Genomic DNA, 12,122 nt, shown 5'->3' on the forward strand with positions numbered 1-12,122 from the left:
GTGCTGAGTTCCTATTTGGATACAATTCCATTTAAGTAGAAAAATACATATGTTGTAAGCTTTGTTTCCAATATCTATTTAGCTCTATAGGATTCCACTGGTAAATTCTACAGAGATTGCATAATGTGAAACCTTGACAGGAAATACCATCTCCTTGTAGAGTAAATACTGCTCAACTAAGGAACCATAATGTTTTTTCACAGTAGTGTTTAGGATTAAAAACGTATTGCTTGCACCACTGCAACGAGGACATACGTCATTGTCAGACTTTTTTTCCTTCCAAAGAAATATGTCATTTTTTCCACTACATCCTACAGTACTCTACATCTTACAAATATGGGTTCATGCAGAGGATGACTAATTCATATACGTCTCGCACGGTGTTGAGTTTTCTGTGCAGTTTAAAGTGGTAGATTTTAGGGAATATTAAAGGTAATCTGGTAATAAATAATTTCATCACTTTCCTTCCAGGCCAATAGGTCTATAAGAATATCAATGTCATACTAAAAGCTAATTTAAAGGTGAACAGCCCCTTTAAGGCAATTTCGTGCACTGCAGATAATTCACATTTACAATTACAAAATTTCCAGAAGACACGTGTACATAAATGAAAAGCAAGGGTTTTGGTTTACATTTAATTATTATTGTCAACAATTTGAACAGAACAATGAAGAGAGAGAATGTATAAAATATACAGAAGCGTAAACACAGTTAAAGCAATTGGATATTCTTTGGTAGGCAAACACGTTTCCCACCATTGGCTCCTTCTCACTTTGAACGCTTCACCTTTATTGTGTCCCAGCTGCACCTTAAGGCACGTGCCTCTGGTGCTTTACCCTAGTTTTGGCCCTGTTCTCTGGTTTTCTGGAGAGTCTCTGTTTAAGTGTTTTAAATACATTAGATGAAAACCTCTTTGGTAAAAGCCAAAAATTGTATTGTATTTCTGTTTGATGGTGGTAATGGGGTTTGGTGATGGTACGTATTGTTACTTCCAGTTAATTCTTCCATCTGTACAGATCTCTGTTGTAAATGGTGAATGAAAGCATGAAACCATTACTGCATTGACCAAAAAACATGTGCAGCATCTTGGAGCACAAAGCAAACAAAAACCATGATGTTTCCAATTATTGTAACTGCGGTACAATCAATTGGATAGGCATTAATGATAAAAAACCTTTTTACAAGTATCTTCCTGTGAATTCTTCGGAATGCTATATATATATATATATACCAAATCAAACACAACCAGCACCGAGGGTTTTGTGGTTCAAACAAATATTAGTGTATTATAATTGTACAACCGTCATTTCGGTCCCTTTGAAAAAGGTCCCAAAAGGGACCGAAACGTCGGTTGTACATGCAATTGTAATACACTAATATTTGTTTGAACCACAAAACCCTTGGTGCTGGTTGTGTTTGATTTGGTATCTATTTGGTATTCTGTGCACAAGGGCAGCTACATTGTAGCAACTTTCGGAGTGTGGTGCTGTCGTGTGGATATATATATATACCTGTATATATACTGTATATATATATACATATATATATATATCAATCCAAATGGTGTCCGCACTCCAAGGCTCAATATTCTGCGGGGTGCTTAGCCAAAATTATCTATGCATAGAAAATAATCATATGTGGCCAGCACACCCTTCAATGTCTCATATATATATATATACAGACACAGAAAATCAGGCACTCACGTCTCATAAATGGGTCACAGATGCCTGGGTGCAGAATGTCAGAAGCATAGACATTATGAAAAAATATCCCGCACTCGCAGGACTTATGAATACGAAAAACTTTTATTGGCAAATGACTAACGTTTCGGCTGACACAGCAGCCTTTCTCAAAGTGAGTGTGCAGCAAACGAATCCCCCAATTAAACCTAATTAGACCAATTAGACCTGTATGACGTCATACACTGGGAGTGTACTACAATACATGATCCAATAAACAGAGAACACCAAGTGGAAATGAAAAAGAAACTAATTGCAAATAAAAAATAGAGAATGTAAAAGTGAAGAGAGTGTAAATATGTTAGATAAGATACCCAGTGCAGCAAAAAAAGTAAAAGTGAAAAGAGGCGCTAGTACCAACATGTACTGAACTGTAACTCACACACTTTTCGTCCATAGAGTATTATTGCACGGGGGCAAGAACTATTGGGGTTCATACGGGCCGGAATAAAGGCAGCAGCACATACCGAGGGAGTTACGGGGGTCTAAGCTGCTGCACATACCTGAGAAGAGTTGGTCAAAACCAGACTCACGAAAAAACCTGTTTCTTATTCGGGCACATGTTTCATTTTCGGGCACTGAGTAGTAGTGGACTGATTGAGTGTTGGTGTCCGTACCCAGCAAAGGGGGGACCGCCAATCACAACACACAATTATATATATATATATTGTCAAAGTCTCAACAGGCACTCACTTAAAAGATCTGAAAAATGCCTGGGTGCAGTACATTAAATTAATATAATACAACGAAAAAACAAGGTTCCGCACTCACAGGTCTTATGAAAAACAAATGAAAAATTTATTAGCAAAAATGCATCTGACGTTTCGGCTGCCACACTTTGAAAAAGGCTGTGGAAGCAGCCGAAACGTTAGCTACAGTATATGCTATAATAAATTTTCTTTTTTTGTTCCACACTAAGTCCTGCGAGTGCGGCTCATATGTTTGCATGTGTATATTTGTTTGACGCTGCACCCAGGCATACTATATCCTATTTAACGTGAGTGCCAGTTGCCATATATCTTTTATATATATATACTGTATATATATATACGGTATATACTCGAGTATAAGCCGATCCAAGTATAAGCCGAGGTACCTAATTTTACCTAAGCAAACTGGATAAATTTATTGACTTGAGTATAAGCCTAGGGTGGGAAATGCAGCCGCTACTGCTAAGTCTCAATAATCAAATATTTAATGAAAGGACACTCAGCGTGACCCCCTGTGAATTCTACTTAAATATATAATGTTGGCAGCTGCAGATTAAGAGCAATAATATGTATTATAGTCAATTAATATATCTCCAGAACACTTATGTATTAACAAATATATTTCTATTAATGTTACATTAAAATGAGAAGGCAATGAGCTCTAACCTTTCTAAGCACTAAATCCCCCACCAATCAGAGCAGTGTTCTCAACTGCTGCTTGTAAGAAGCTCTAGGTAAATATTGTCCAGTGGATGGGGGTGAGAATAGTTTGCCTAAAGTGTTCCTTGTTGTAATTGTATATATTTTTGAACTTTCATCCATGTAGGAGGAGGTTAATGCTTGATCGAGCAGAGCACACATGTGCATGACCCAAGCATCCATCTACACTCGCTCACCTTACTAACCAATAAAAACTGCGTGACGATATCATTTGTTGGAATGATAGTGGCCACAGCTTTATTTATAAATACAAACAGTGCAAAATTGAATACAAACATAACATGTTTAAATATAACAATACATCAATGTAACAAGTGCAAACATTACCGAACTGAAATACTGACCCCGAGCCCCTTGCCAGTCTGCCCTTCCACAACCGCCTTGAGCCGTGTTATCCTCCAGCCGCCAAATCCCTAGCTCGGAGGATAACCGCCGCCACTCCAGGACCTAACTGGTCCCCTTTTCCAATTCGCCACATTCAGTACCCACCCAGCGCTTTTCAGCGCACCTTTCTTATTCCATCCGCCAATGGTCACCCACCTTAGGGGTTAAACCATCCACTCTACCTGATCTGGCTTACCAGAACAAGCTTTCCTCCCCGGCAGACTGACAAGGACCCGCCAAAGCTGTGACAAGTACCATGACGCTATTCATCTGCGTCCTTTCCTGCTATTCCTCATGTCTCTTACACTAGCTAGCTAGCCCGTGTACCCCTGACCCTCCAAGGCCACATATGTGATGTCTAGAATCAATGGCATAACCCAATAGAACCAACCCCCAACTAAGGGAGGGTGGGTGGGGATCTTTCCTCTGCTGCTATCACCTAAAATGGTGGATAGCCAGCCCTCACTACCTCTCCTATATACCCTTCTCCTCCCACCTTATTCTCCCTCCCCTTTTAGCTTAACTGACCTACCCCCTCACTAGTGATGCTGGGCTGGGTCATGCAGCCCCTCCTCCGACCTTGCTGCTCCGGGGCTCACATGACCCAAGCATCCATCTACACTCGCTCACCTTACTAACCAATAAAAACTGCGTGACGATATCATTTGTTGGAATGATAGTGGCCACAGCTTTATTTATAAATACAAACAGTGCAAAATTGAATACAAACATAACATGTTTAAATATAACAATACATCAATGTAACAAGTGCAAACATTACCGAACTGAAATACTGACCCCGAGCCCCTTGCCAGTCTGCCCTTCCACAACCGCCTTGAGCCGTGTTATCCTCCAGCCGCCAAATCCCTAGCTCGGAGGATAACCGCCGCCACTCCGGGACCTAACTGGTCCCCTTTTCCAATTCGCCACATTCAGTACCCACCCAGCGCTTTTCAGCGCACCTTTCTTATTCCATCCACCAATGGTCACCCACCTTAGGGGTTAAACCATCCACTCTACCTGATCTGGCTTACCAGAACAAGCTTTCCTCCCCGGCAGACTGACAAGGACCCGCCATAGTATGCAGAGCTGGACCCCTTCAGCTCTGCATACGCCGCCATGACTTCCAAGCCAATGTGATGGCTTCCTGTAAGTTAAAATTAAACAAATCCAACCCAACCTCATTCAGGTGGATACCGTCTGTGCGAAAAAAGGCCATGTTATTCTCTAATTCCTTATGCCTAACCACTATCCCCCCGTTCTTCTGTACGTTGCTTGCTACTGCCTTATTTACCTTTATTCTAACCCTGTTGATGGCCCTGTGTGAACGTGCTCCCCTCCAGTGGGTTCTGGGAATTATTTCTGACCATATGATAATTAACCCCTCGAACAGTGATCTGAGCCTAAAACAATCTGTCCTAATGGTGGAGATCAAGGCTTTCATGGGACAGATACCCAAATCATTACCCCCTGCGTGGAGTAATATGACATTAGGCGGGCCCGACTCCTTTGCTTTCTGTACTGCCCTGGGTACTATCTCGTCCCACCTGAGCCCTCTTCTACTAACCCAGTGTAATTTCACCTGAGATACCGTGAAACCCAATTGGCGGTCGGCATGGCGAACTGATGCCCTCCTTTCCGCCCAGTGTATGAAGGAGTGTCCCATTAGCCATACTTTGCACTGGAGGGCATCTGAAAGAGGGGAAAACAAATTAATATGAACCGTGAACTTAAATATTTTACCAACCTCCCCGTCCCTGCAACTTATCTCTCTACTCTTGCGGGTCTAACGTATGCTTTGAACCTGTTGGATTCCCATCTGCCTATTCTCCTAATCACATCTGCCCCCAAGCCCCATCTCGCTGCTTCCGTGGCGGCCCCTATCCTGAAGGAGTGGCTCCCATACTCCTTCCCAGCCAGTTGTAGCCCTTTCAGGGCCCTTTTGAGTATGGCTATGAACTGGTAACGGGATAATGATGAGCCGTCCTGGTGGATCATCAAGCTGCCTTGTTGGTCAGGTCTCATACTGTAATAGCTGTCAAAGCAACTCACCGGGCAGGTGTGATGGCCCTGAATCCCGAAGAGCTCTACCCGGAATCCCTTCCCTTGTTTGTCTGTCTTGGAGTCTCTAATTAAAATGGACACGCTCCCTTCTGACCTAATGACATCCCTTGCCAAGATTCCCTCATTCCCTGCTCTATTGTGGCTAACCAGCTCTGATATTCTGAAGCCAGTTTAAACAACGTTATTTCGAATGGCGAGTTGGCCAGCACCCCTAACTGATCAAATAAACCCCCCAGTATGTTGAACGTGATTGGTCTCCTATGATCAGTGGACTTTTTCCCTTTCTTAAAGCCTTTTACTGCCTGTTTAATCGCGAAGTCCTTTGTGAAATCTGGCCAACCCTTGAATTTGAATAGAAATGCTAGAGCTGCCAGTTTTTTCTCCACCACACTGATCGATACCTGCGCCTCAAAGTCCCTGGACAGCTGCCACGCCAGTAGGCCTAACTTCTCTGTATTAGTCTCTACTCCCCCCATTTCCCGTTCTAAATGAAACCATTCTTCCCATGTTCTGTTATAGTCGTTCCAAGTTTTTATGGCCACCGACCGCCTTACCCATTCCATCATACCTGAGGCACCAGATTCCATACAAGGTCTGGGCACCGCTCTCCCTCCTGCTCCGCTGCCGGCGCTAGCCCCCGGAACCTGTTCCACTGAAACCGAGATAAAGCATCAGCGATCTCATTAATTTCGCCTGGGATGTGTTTTGCTCTAAAACTGATGTTAAGTTGTAAGCAGCGTAGTACCAGGTGCCGTAGTAGTGCTAGCACCGGGCGTGAGGAGGAAGTTAGGTTGCTGACCGCTAGAACCGTTGCCATGTTGTCTGAGCAGAACAAAACAGATTTGTTGGACAGTTCCCGACCCCAAAGCTCTACTGCAACTATTATTGGGAAGAGTTCTAGAAATGCTAGGTTGCCTGTTAGGTTGCGCGTGGCCCACTCCTGGGGCCACCCCGCCGCGCACCATTTGCCTGACAAGTATGCCCCGAAGCCTGTCGCCCCTGCTGCATCTGTGAATAGGCTGATCTCGGGGTTCTCCACTACCTCTTCTGGCCAGTATACTTTCCCATTAAAGTCCTGGAGGAAGGTGCTCCAGACCGCTAGGTCAGCTTTGTGTTCTGAGTTGAGCCTTATAAAATGATGGGGGTGCCTGATACCTGCTGTTGCCATGGATAGACTCCTAGAAAACACCCTCCCCATGGGGATAATGCGGCAAGCAAAATTAAGTTTTCCTAGGAGAGATTGGAGCTGTTTTAAAGTCACCTTCTTAGCCTGCTTCGCGTATCCTACTTCCTCTTTTAGCGTTAGTACTTTGTCCATGGGTAGCCGGCATTCCTGCCTGACCGTGTCAATCTCAATGCCCAGGAATTTTAAGCATGTGATAGGGCCCTCAGTTTTTTCCCGTGCTAACGGTACCCCAAATTGCTCCGCAACCTCCTGCAGTGTCTCAAGGAGCACTGCGCATAGGCTCGAGCGTTGCGGGCCGACACAGAGAAAGTCATCCAGGTAGTGGATGACTGACGCAACCCCTGCTTTCTCCCGAACTACCCACTCTAGGAATGTGCTAAAGGCCTCGAAATATGCGCAGGATATGGAGCAGCCCATGGGTAAACTCCTGTCCACATAGTAGTGTCCCTCAAAGTAGCAGCCCAGTAAGTGTAGTGATTCCGGATGTACTGGCAGGAGCTGGAAAGCTGACTCTATATCCGCCTTAGCCATCAGGGCCCCTCGTCCTGCCCTACCTACTAAACGTATTGCTTCATCAAAGGAGGTATAAGAGACCTTCACTAAGTCCTTATCAATCTCGTCACTGAGGTGCCTTTGGGGTGTGATAGGTGGTGAATAAGCCGGAATTTACCGGCTTCCTTCTTAGGCACCAGGCCTAGAGGAGATGTTCTAAGGTTGTGTAATGGCGGTTCCTTGAAAGGGCCCGCCATGCGCCCCAAGCTCACCTCCTTGTAAAGTTTCTCTATTACCAGCCCCGGGTTGGTGTTAGCTGACTTCAAGTTTTTTAATTTGCCCCCCTGTGTCCCCTCCCTTCCCGGGATCCTAAACCCATCCCGAAAACCCTTTTTTTCTGCTTTGTCCCTGGCTGGGTATTTACTTAGCCATGGGAGCATCGCTTCTAGCCTCACCGGCGTCTGGCCCTTTCCCAAAGCCGTCCCTAAACTTACCCCCTGTTCCTTTTCCTTTCTTGAAGCACCTGCTGAGTGGATGTGCTCCAGCGCACAGGGAGCATTCGTGCTTGAACCGGCATGATGCCCCCCATTTGCATTGGCTATCATTGAATGCCCAGCAAGCTCCTTTTTTGTGTGCCCCAGCTGGGCTGGAAGTTTGCCCGCTGGAGCTATTTGGAAAGGGCTGCTGGCCCGTCGTCCCCGGACCCCCGTACCCCTGATACCCTTTGTTGTTCATCAGCCTCATCCAGAGGCCGATGTCCCGGTGGTCCCATCTGACATCCTGTCTGACTGCCATCCTCTGACGAAATTGCTCGTCATAGCGCAGCCAAGCTAAGCCCCCGTAAACCCTGTGTGCCTCCCAGATTCCGTCTAGGTAGCAGAACAGGGCTGAGCAGTGCTCGGGGTGTTTTTCTCCTACTACACTAGCCAGGATGGCAAAGGCTTGTAGCCAATTGCCGAATGTCCTGGGTATGAGCCTGTAGCGGCGCCTATCTTCATCCTCCTCCTTTCTGTGTTCCTTCCCTTTCTCAAATTTGTCAATGTTGAACCTCTCTAATGGGAGCAGTGTAAAGATATCTACGTATTCCCGTTTCCAGATCTTTTCCCGCACCTCTGGCTTCAGATGTGACCCTAGGGGGCCTTCGAAACAGATATAAGCATGCCCCTTGGCTGAGTCCGAGAGTGGCACTGGCTTCTCCCCCCCGTTTTTCCCCGTTCCCTTCACTATTTGGGCCCCCTATTGACCCTTGTGCTGTTGTGACCTGTGCTGTGGACGGTGCTGCTGCGCTGGGTGCCCCTCCCGGTGTTTGGCTTTTTCCATCCCACTGCCCTAAGAGCTGTCGCAAACTGTCAATGAAATCTGTGAGCGCTTGCCCGCCCGTTTGCCCCACCCCCGCTGCGGCTGAAGAAGTGCTGGTTACCGTCAGTTGTCCTTGTCCTTGTAGCCCAACGTGCGTACCTGCGCTGTTGTTGTAGTTTGTGGTTGTGCTGTCTCGGCCTGGGGCTCCTCGTGTGATCCCTTGTTGCTGTTGTGGCGTCCCGCCCTCGCCGTTGCCTGGTCCTTGTACCTGTTGGAGACAAAGCGGGGGGGGCATACCCTGGGCTGCCACGCTATGTGCGGCCGTTGCTCCCTCCCTCCCTGCCGCAGCGCCCATGGGCACCGCCCGGTTGGCCTCTCCTGTTGGTGCTGGGGCCCATCCCTGTTGGCTCTCTTGGCCATTGCCTGTAGGCCCGGCCTGTTGCCCTGGTGTTTGGAGAGGCCTGTAGCAGGGCGAGCCCGCCATAGCTCCACTCTCCCGGGTGGCGGTGAGCAGCCCACCCGCTCCCATTGGGTTCCCTGTAGGGCCTGGCCCGGGCCTGGTGGGGACCCAGGCCGCCTGGGCCATTGATGGCATCTCCTGGGCCCCTGCTAACCTTGTAGCAGGCCCGCATGCCCCCATTTGGCTTCTTGCCACATCTGCCCCAGCTGCGTGCCATGCGGCCTGGGCCGCTTCCATGCCCCCTCCCCTCTCTTGTGTTGCTACCGGGGCCCAGCTCTGCTGTATTGCAGGCCCGCTCCTTGCTTGCGGCTGTGCCGTGCCGCCCGTGGCCTGCGCTACCGCTGTCTCCCCTCCCCCTCCTTGTGCTGCTTCCCGGGCCCCTGCTTCTCCTTCCACCGGACCGCCCACCCTGCGCCTCTCCCGCGCTCCCGCCCCCCGTGCTCCCCGGGGCCCTGGCGCCTCTGCCTGCCCGGCCCGTATGGCACTGCCTCCCTCCCGGCTCCCAGTACTGGCCTGTCTCCGGAGCCGCGTTGGTGTTCCTGAAGCGCCGCTCGTCGCACCGGTGACGTCATCATCGCGCGCGTCGGGTCCTCCGCCTCTCTGCCGGGTCGCCATTCCTCCTCCACGTGGTCTGCCGGTCGGGGTGTCCGGGTCCTTCTGCCTGGTCGGGGGGGTGCTGGGAGTGGGTCCCTTGCCTCCGGTGCCTCTGCTCCGTCCTGAGCTCCTGCTGGTGGATGGCTGCGGGCTGGGTGACGTCGGCCTTCTCCTGCGCACTGGGGGTGATGGGCTCAGCCTGGTGGGTGGTCTTGCTCTGCGGGGTCTCCTGGTGGGTGTCGTGGGCTGTGGATCCTCCAGGCTGGGAAGGAACTGACGCAGCCAGTCATCTCCTCTTCTCTCTGCTTCGGCTCTGATCCGGGCCAGCATCTCATCAAGGTTGGTAGCCATGATCTTTCCTCTGCTGCTATCACCTAAAATGGTGGATAGCCAGCCCTCACTACCTCTCCTATATACCCTTCTCCTCCCACCTTATTCTCCCTCCCCTTTTAGCTTAACTGACCTACCCCCTCACTAGTGATGCTGGGCTGGGTCATGCAGCCCCTCCTCCGACCTTGCTGCTCCGGGGCTCACATTCTCCAAAACAGCTTGATAAGTAACAGGACAATTCTGAATGTAAAGATGTTTCACCAACATGTTGCTTCCTGGAACCATTACTCTATGCTCAGCATGATCAGCATAATTAAAGAGATGCAAAGACTCACTGAAAGCTGGAACAACTTTCCATACTCCAAAGAACTTCATCCAGTATTAGTTCTCTAGCAAGGGCAGGGCCAGATTACATTCATCGTGCGTGCGCCGAATGGCACATTTTTTGTGCTGGAAAACTCGGCTTATACTCGAGTATATACGGTATATGTAAAGGAGCTTGTGGTGTGCTGGTTAGCTTGAAACGTGCAGGATCCATGGGTTTACCAGCAGGTCAGGCAGGTTTACCTTTACATCCACACAAGATTTGTGTATCATAGGTGGGTTTGGGCCAAACTCTTCCTTTTGCCCTCTCCGCCTGCAATTTTACTATGCCCCTCTTCTGCTCTATAGGCGTGTGCCTGTTCCATGCAGAACAATTTTCTGTTATCAGAGATGGGGCAGGTCAGGTGCGGGTCTATAAAAGAGGTAGATTTCCAGGTCAGGTTTGGCGTAGGTTTGGGTTGGGTGCTTGTTGACCCGCACATCACTTAAAATAAGCTTTTCGTTATTTGTGTCGTAGTCATAAGTTTTGCCAACACAGCTACCTAGAGCAAAAGGAATTCTGAGAGAGCAGGGTTTCTAGTTTCCAGGGACTCCCCTTTGGAGCTGTTACTATAAATTTGTATCATACCAAAAATAGCAGGCAGCACCCACCCAGGAATTATAAACTGTTTTTAAATTCCAAGCTGCTGAAATAAAAAACAAAACAAACTGAAATAAACTCAATAAATATTTTGGCCTTGTTTGAAATAATTATTTATAGACTGTACTATTCATTACATTTAACTGATATCTTAAAAGTTAGTACATCATTTTTTATACACTGTAACCTCTAGCTGGTAAAAGCTAGTAAAAAGAACATAACAGTGTTGCTGGATTACAACTTTACTATACTATGACATATTTTAAAGGGCTAATGGATGCTGGGAATCATCTCTGGACTAAGATTCAAAATAGGCCCTAGCATTTCAAATACACAATGTCCCACACAGCCCCAACATATCCAATAAATACTGACTATCAATGGTGTTTTTATGGTTTGTATGTGAAAACGTATGAGCAAGATTTAATCTGAAGAGAAACAACTTTACTCCTTATTCATTTTTCAGCTTTTTCCATAGACTATGAGTTTTCATGTGATAAACATTTTTTCTCACTGAATGCATCTGACGCTATGGAAGATAAGCTTTTTTTGTTCATTTCAATCTGGCTCTATGAGATGTGAAAAATTAATCTCATGATTTTTCTCATAAAACATTTGACAATAGTCTATAGGAAAATCTGCAAGTGAGTTAGGATATAAGGTTTGCTTATAAAACTGAACTGAACCCTGTTTGATAACAGTAAACATGTGGGGCCAGATTTACTTGCAGAGAAAACTTTATTTTATGGTACGATTTTTATGGTTATGGTTCCTTGTGGATATGAAGCTGCCAAAGCCATCTGCACTAATGCAGTGACTGCAGGGACAAACTGTGTTCACGGACAAGGTTTTCTGAAGTATTCCTGAGCCCGTGATTTCTGCTACAAAATAAGGTCTGTTTTTAATAAAGTGCCTGTGGGACTGAAGATCACAGGCATCCTGAATTGGCTTTCATCCTTACCCCTTGTGTACATGTACAGGGATTTATCTGGATTATCTAAATCTTTTAATTACTTTATGTACTGTAGATGATAAAATTCCCAAATTCTTAGTAATATTTGCCAACACAGTGTTCACAGAATGGTGTACCCCTCCAACTTTACTTTGTACTATTTGTAATTAAATATAGGATTTCAATGATTGCAATCATTCCATTCTATTTTTATTCACATTTACACAG

The sequence above is a fragment of the Xenopus tropicalis genome, chromosome 1 (genome assembly GCF_000004195.4).
Source record: "Xenopus tropicalis strain Nigerian chromosome 1, UCB_Xtro_10.0, whole genome shotgun sequence".
Lineage (NCBI taxonomy): Eukaryota > Metazoa > Chordata > Amphibia > Anura > Pipidae > Xenopus > Xenopus tropicalis.